This window comes from Diceros bicornis, chromosome 7 (genome assembly GCF_020826845.1).
Source record: "Diceros bicornis minor isolate mBicDic1 chromosome 7, mDicBic1.mat.cur, whole genome shotgun sequence".
Lineage (NCBI taxonomy): Eukaryota > Metazoa > Chordata > Mammalia > Perissodactyla > Rhinocerotidae > Diceros > Diceros bicornis.
Genome location: NC_080746.1, coordinates 76032181 through 76040392, shown reverse-complemented (window position 1 = coordinate 76040392; position 8212 = coordinate 76032181). Strand labels below are relative to the sequence as shown.

The 8212-nt window shown below is 41.7% G+C and overlaps 1 long non-coding RNA gene across 1 annotated transcript; it reads left to right on the top strand.

Moving 5' to 3' along the window:
- Positions 1 to 2208: 2208 nt before the first annotated feature.
- LOC131408923 (uncharacterized) lies at positions 2209 to 7979 on the top strand. Its single transcript, XR_009220820.1, has 3 exons — positions 2209 to 2370; positions 6984 to 7082; positions 7919 to 7979. It is a non-coding gene; the product is annotated as an uncharacterized LOC131408923 (long non-coding RNA).
- The last annotated feature ends 233 nt before the right edge of the window (positions 7980 to 8212 follow it).

The window sequence follows — 8212 nt, the reverse complement described above, 5'->3', positions numbered from 1 at the left end:
AACAAAAGCAGGCAGAAATTGGAGGGGAATTGACAGCTGGAAGAATGACAATAGGTGTATTTCATGTTTTAAAAGCATTTCTCCTGAGGGCAGACCACAGTCAGTGTCACTCAGCATGACTAAATTTATAGGAAACCCACAGTCTTAGCGGCTTGAAGAGTAAGAGAAAACTGAACTGTGATTTCAGTTGCTGCCACCACAGTGGAGACAGAGTTTGAAGTTTGAGTTTAGCAAGACTAGAAACAAAACAAAAAAAGTCAATACTCTTTAGAAGAATGTAATAGAATGCACAGTCTCTTCAACATATCATTCACAATGTCCAGGATACAATCCCAAATCACTAGACACGTGAAGAAACAGGAAAATGTGACCACACTCAAAGAGAAATCAGTGGAGACCAGTGGTGAGATGACACTGTGGCTTGAATGGACACAAAATTGAGCCTGGAATAAGAAATCACTTTGCAGGGGAGGCTCTGACTCTGAGGTCACATGGGCCTGGTTTGTGTCCAGCTCCCCCATTCCCAGCTGTGTGACCTTGGACAGTTCCTTTGCTTCTCTGAGCCTCAGCTTCCTCATCTTCCAGGAGAGAATAACACTGCCTTCCTCCCATAGTTATTATGGAAGCAAATGAAAGAAATGAATATGAAAGTGAAAAAAAATCAAGGTCTAATTTACAGGACACAGCAACATTCTCTGAAGTCCGGATGTCTTTCAGATTATTTTATTAGAAATAACTGTTGCGTGGAGAGTGTCTTTGATGCAGGAAACCTTCTGCATTTCTTGCAGCTGCAAGAAAAGAGGGAACATTCTCTCCTGACCTTGGCAGGACTTCTGTCTCCAGCAGTTAGGAGGTCCTGCAGTTTTCTAAGGCTAAGCCTGGAATTCCGCTAGACAGCATGAGAGAGACAGAGGGGCTGGAGGTGCTCAGAACACACCATGAGGAAAGACAGGGCCAAAGGTGGATTGTGAACAGCTGGAGTGTTGAGTGTATACTCTTTTACATCTGAAGCCCCCCATTTCATTAAAGTTAAACAACACTTTATCTGGATTTCTACCTGTGTGAGTTCTTTTTTCTCTTATCTTCATATTTCTCTTTCCAGTATGAACTACCTGTTTAGTATCCAGGTGGGAACATTTGTGGGCATCCTTTAAGGGCACAATTCATGTACTATTTAAGATATTTCTAGTTTAAAAATAAGTATTATATCCAGCATTATTAAAACACCTTTTCAAAAAATTTACATCAAGAAAATCTTAGCTGAAAGAGTGTATTGGTGTGGCAGACAAAATAATGGCCGCAACCAAAGACATCCACGTCCTAATCCCTGGAACCTGTGAATATGTGACCTCACAGGCACAGGAAGGACTCAGCACCACAGACCATTTCTTTCTCCACCTGTTGAGACCTCACATCATCCAACAACTACCAGTTTCGTAGGGATGTCATTGAAGAGCACACATGCTCCTCCGTGTCAATCAAGGCCCAGAAAGGCATCACTTGACTAGTGACAGCTGTGGGAAAGAGCACACTCATCATCCAAAATATCAACACATTATTTGGAGACTATTAGAATGATTTGAGGAACAATGTGTTCTGCAAGCATATCTATTGGTCAGAAGTTTTACAGTTTATGTACCTTTGTTCATGTGGAGGAGCAGTGGAAGAGGCTTAAAATTTAATATATTAACATTTAATGTGTTAATTTATATTGCTTTACCAGGTAAACATTTTGGACTATCACCCCTTTGGAAACCCCCAATCAACCCAAGAAACAGGCTGTTACTCCCCCCGCAGAAGCTCCTGTGCCCTCTCCCTGGCTGCACGCTCCTCCCTGCCCTTTCTCCAAAGGTAACCCCCCTCTAAACTCTGTGCTTATCCTTCCCCTGCTTTTCTAAAATTGTTTTTATCACGTGTGTGCGCTCATGAACAATTTACTATTTAGGCTTTGCCTGCTTTTGAACTTTCTGTAAGCAGAATTATAGTGTATGGATTCACTGGTCACTTGCTGAGTTTGCTCAATGATGTCTTTAGATACGGGCATGTTGCTGTCTGTTGTAGTTCTTCTTTCGTTTTCAGTGCTGAATACTATTCCAGAGCATGAATATCTCACAGATTATTTTGAAATTTGAGTGGTTTCTTTTTTCTGTTACAAACAGTGTTGCTTCTAACGATCTTGTACACGTGTCAGGGCACAAGAGTTTCTACGGGCACAGACCCAGGACTGGAATAGAAAATGATTGTATTGAATTTGGTTGAGAAGGCCAAACTGTTTAGCCACAATGGCCGTACTAGTTTACGTTCCCACAAGCAACGGATGAGTGGCCCCTGCTCCACATTCTAGGCCGGAGTTGCTTTTACGTCAAGTTGGTGAGTGATAAATATTATCACATTGTAGTTTAAATTTGTGTTTTTCTGATTATCAGTGAGATTCACCATTCAATCTTCTGTGAAATTTCTGTTAATTTCTTTTGTCTTTTTTTATTGATTAGTAGTTCTTCATACACTTGATATAAAGCCTTTTTGATTGTGCATGTTGCAAATATCTTCCTCCAGTTTGTGGCTTTTATTGTCACCCTTTTTTCAGTCCCTTTTTGTGGAAGTAAACATATTTGGTTTTATATTTAACAAACTCATAATTCAAGAAAATTTTATTTTACTGCAATGCACTAATTCTTTTTAAATGTTTTATTCTTTCCCTTTATTTATTAATTTTTAGAATAAGGAGTTATAATGCTAGCAACCACAACAGGTGACCAATGAACGTTGCCTTTTTTTTTAAAGTTTCATGTGGTATTTTTGATGAACACTAATGCTTACCTTTGTTGTAGTCTTTTTTTCTCAATTTGGAACTATCTTTTACAGTAGACCACTATCTTATTCAGTCCTCTGATGACCAATTTCTATAACCTATTTAGTGTATTTGCTCCAAGTACAGAGTATATCATTCATGGCTCAGCTGTCTTTGCAAACATTTTGAGAGCTCTACTTTCATTTTTCTCTCAAACTGGAGACAATATGGAACATAGACATTAGTGACATCCTTTTCCTCTTATCTTCCAGATAGAATTTTACATGTGACCCTGACTCATTTATTATTTTTTATATTATTGTAATTTTTATTAATATGGCTGCATTATTTATGTGTACGTGTTGCACAGTTAGTGTCGCTATTGGGTGTGAGTTTGTGTTTGTGTGTGTAAGGTGAGAGAAAGGCATACACATGTAAACTATATTATGAGTACAGTCATGCACCACCTAATGATGTTTTGGTCAGCGAAGGACCGCATATAAGATGGTGGTCCCATAAGATTATAATGGAGCTGAAAATTTCTTGTCGCCTAGTGACGTGGTAGATCAAGAAGTCACAGCACGATGCATTACTCACGTGTCTGTGGTGATGCTGGTGTAAACAAACCCACTGCACTGCCAGTTGTATAAAAGTATAGCAATACAATTATGTACAGTACATGTACTTGATAATACACGACTATGTTACTGGCTTATGTATTTACTACACTATACTTTTTTTTGTTTAGAATGTACTCTTTCTACTCATAAAAAATGTTTATTGTAAAACAATACGTGGTGTTAGGCTGGCAGCAGCCTCATACAACTTGGGTTTACTGCATCTCTTTATTGCATCATTTTCCTTTGTACTTGATTTAATCTTGTGTTGTTTTGTTCATCATGGCCCCTAAGCATGCAAAATCCACCACTAATGTTGCCAGTAAGAGGCCGTGAGGAGCGATTGACCTGGAGACAAAATTAAAAGTGATTGAGGGCTACGAAGGTGGAAAATCAGTGATGGTTATTGCTCACCAGTCAGGCATTTCCTATCCCATCACAGCACGATCTTGACCAACAAGAACAAAGTGACAGAAGCTGTTAAAGGATCTGCTTCATTGAAGGCAATGAGACTAGGAAAAATTTGAGCAGGGCCTATATCAGACCTGGAGAAACTTCTAATGTCTTGGATTGAAGACCAGACACAGAAGTGGGCCCTCTCAGCACCACAATGATCACTGCCAAAGCAAAAAGTTTGCTTGTGATGGTGAAAGAAAACACTAGACCCCATTATATGTTGAATTTACTGCCAGCTCTGGGTGGTTTAAACAGTTCAGGAATCGTTATTCATTACATAATGTGAAAGTGAGTGGTGAATCTGCAAGTGCTGATGTGAAGGCAGCTGAAGAATTTTTGGAAACTCTACATAAGTTGATTGTGGAGGAAAATTACTTTCCAGTACAAATATTCAGTATGGATAAAGCCTCCCTATTCTGCAAACAGATGCCTGAAAGGACTTTCCTCCATAAGGAGGCCAAGTCAATGCCAGGTTTCAAGGCTTCTAAGGACAGGATAACAGTCTTGCTTGGGGGCAATGTTGCAGGCTACAGATGGAAACCCTTGTGATCTGGCACAGTGACACCCCAGGGCCTTCAAGCATATCAGTAAGCACACACTGCCAGTGTACTACAGGAGCAATAAGAAGTCGATGATGACCCAGCTCCTCTTCCAAGATGCCTCCTGAATTGCTATGCCAACGAAATGGAGAAGCACTGTTTGCAGAATAATATACCTTGCAAGTTTTGCTGATTGGTGAGTGAGTGGTGAGTGAATGTGAAGACATCCTCCTTTTATTGGTGGTCTTTATCTTAATATCAAAGAGGTGTTTCTCCCTCCAAACATCACCTCTTTGATCCAAGTGATGGATCAAGGAGCTACATCAGCTTTTAAGGCCTACCACCCGAGGACGACGTTTGCCCAGGCTATTGTTGCAACTGAGGAAGGCACAGATGACACTGATACAATTCTGGAAGGATCACAACATCTATGACTGCATCGAGAACCTTTCTTGGGCTTGGGGTGATGTCACTAAGGAGTGTATGAATGGCATCTGGCAGAAGACACTTAAGAGGTCCATGACTTCAAATGATTTGCAACAGATAAGGAGGTTGCAAAAATCAACAAGGCTGTGGTTGAAACAGCAAACAACTTTAACCTGAGTGTGGATGAGGATGACACTGCGGAGCTCCTAGAGGTGGTTCCTGAGGAATGGACTAATGAGAAGTTGTTGGAACTGGAACAGGAACGCATAGCTGAAGAAGAGGCAAGAGAAAAGGAAACTGCAGGAGAAGACAAAGAAGAACCCTCATGAAAATTTGCAGTGAAGGGTTTAGCAGAAGCTTTTGCAGCCCTCAACAGGCTTCTTTTTTTTTATTTAATTTTTTTTTATTGCAGTAACATTGGTTTATAACATTGTAAAAATTTCAGGTGTACATCATTATACTTCTATTTCTGCATAGATTACATCATGTTCACCACCAAAATACTAATTACAACCCATCACCACACACATGTACCGAATTATCCCTTTCACCCTCCTCCTTCCCCTCTTCCCCTCTGGTAACCACCAATCCAATCTTTGTCCCTATGTGTTTGTTTATTGTTGTTATTATCTACTACTTAATGAAGGAAATCATACGCACACATCTATGGACAGCTAATCTTTGACAAAGGAGCCAAGAACATACAATGGAGAAAAGAAAGTCTCTTCAACAAATGGTGTTGGGAAAACTGGATAGCCATATGCAAAAAAATGAAAGTAGACTCTTACCTTACACCATACACAAAAATTAACTCCAAATGGATTAAATACTTGAATGTAAGACCTGAAACTGTGAAACTTCTAGAAGAAAACATAGGCAGTACGCTCTTCGACATCGGTCTTAACAACATCTTTTCAAACACCATGTCTGACCGGGCAAGAGAAACAATAGAAAAAATAAACAGATGGGACTACATCAAACTAAAAAGCTTCTGTACAGCAAAGGAAACCATCAACAAAACAAAAAGACAACCTAACAATTGGGAGAAGATATTTGCAAACCATACATCTGATAAGGGCTTAATCTCCAAAATATATAAAGAACTCATGCATCTCAACAACAAAAAATCTAACAACCCAATTAAAAAATGGGCAAAAGACCTGAACAGACATTTCTCCAAAGAAGATATACAGATGGCCAACAGACACATGAAAAGATGTTCAAAATCACTAACTATCAGGGAAATGCAAATCAAAACTACAATGAGATATCACCTCACGCCCGTCAGAATGGCTATAATTAACAAGACAGGAAACAACATGTGTTGGAGAGGATGTGGAGAGAAGGGAACTCTCATACACTGCTGGTGGGAGTGCAAACTGGTGCAGCCACTATGGAAAACAGTATGGAGATTCCTCAAAAAATCAAGGATAGAACTACCATATGATCCAGCTATTCCACTGTTGGGTATTTACCCAAAGAACTTGAAAACACCAATTTGTAAAGGTACATCAACAGGCTTCTTAAAAAGTTTGAAAACATGGACCCCAACACTGAAAGGTTTACATTAAGAGAGAGGAACGTTCATGGTACATTATCTGTATACAAGCAAATCTATGATGAAAAAAAGAAACAAACCAAGAAAACCACTATGGACATATTTCTGAAAAGAGTGACACCTCCTCAAGAAGAGACTCAGGCTGAAAATATACAGCAGTACTGATTTCAGCGGCCTGGATTGGGGGATGAGGTGGAAAGAACCTCTGTAGAACCTTCCTGAATGGCCTCCACTCTATTTTCGAAGTATCAGCACATAGATGAATCCATAAACAAACACAGGGGTTATCGTACCTGTCGTTTTGTATTCTGCTTCTTCACTGAACAATGTATCACGGTCATTTTTGCGTGTCACTACCCCTACCTACCACAGAGTCATGGCAAAGCTGAAATTCAACTCTGGTCTGTTAGGACGGAGCACTGGGATTCTTAGCCATGTGCTCTACAGCTGCCACCTGAGCATAAGCAAATCAATGTACCATACAGTTTAATTCAATTATATTAACTTCTTCTTAGCCTATTAATAACACTCCCAGTGGAATGTTACCTGCAGGAGAGCACTGATCTTGTCTATCTTGTTTTCTGCTCTATTCCCAGGGCCCAGCACAGGACCTGCCAAGATGCGAGCTCAGGAAACAGGTGCTGAATAAGTGAACGGATGGATGAGCAAGATTTGCAAATACTTTTCCTGGAAAGGTAAATAGATTGAGGTGTTTAAAGGTTCTGACTATTCAGACAGTCCTAAGTGAGCCCCGAGGGGAGTAAGGAAGATTACAGTGCATTGCAGCTCCCTCCCAGGTCATGTCATTCAGGGACAAGGCACGCTGGCCCAGCCTGGAGCTCTTGGCCATTTGCCCAACTCTTTCAGGAAAGGTACCAGTGGGGCATTGGCAGGAGGATTTGAAAACATGTTTTAAACAGTGTGGTTTGACAAGACTCCATCAATAATACATTTGGGTGTAAACCAAGCACACTCTTTTCAGAGAGGATCTGGATTTTCTTTCCCAGAAGTAGAGATTTCTGAAGTGACCCGGGAAATTAGAGGATTGCGAAAGGGCTCCCTTTGCACCCAAGTGTGAAAAGCAGGCTGTTGAGTGATGCTTCTTTCCCGTTGCCACAGCTGGGGACAAAGTGGCTCCAAGTACCCACATCCTAGAGAGAGCATCCGGGAAGCATGTCAGATCTTGTGAGCCCTCCAGGCTGGCGAAGAGGTGGCAGTGCAGGCCTTCACAATCAACCCCCTCCCATCCCGTTCCACCTCTGGTCCATATAGGAGACGACTGAGGAGAAGGGTGGGTGACACGGTGTCTTGTGGGGAACACAGTATTTGTGGAGATAGGTGGTTTCCTCACATAGGTTTGGGGTGCCAGGAAGAAAAGAAAAATGCCTTCTCAGTCCTCAGCTGGGTGCATGCCGAGCTGCAAACAGCTCGTTCTTGCCCCTGTCAGAGCAGAGCGGGCTGTGTTGAGGGAGTTCTTGAGACAGTTGACATGCATGGGACCCAGTGAACTTCCTGGTTGCTTCTCATCTAGGGATTTCTAGAGGATGGAGTGGTCCATGCAGCAGAGATGAAGAGGCAGTGATGGAGTGTGGCTGGGAGGGAGATGAGGGTGAGCTCTCTCCATCTGTCATCTCTGCAGCCCTAGGCAGGAAGAGAAGAGGCCCTCAGTCATTCCAGGGGTGGGAGGGTCTACTGAAAAGACCACTAGGGTAACAGTAAAGGCAGGGCTGGGCCAGGTGAGTTGACGCCTTACCTAGAGAGGGGGCTTGGAACATGGACCCCTGTCAGGACAGTCGTGGACACACCTGCTCCTCTCTGGGGAGGG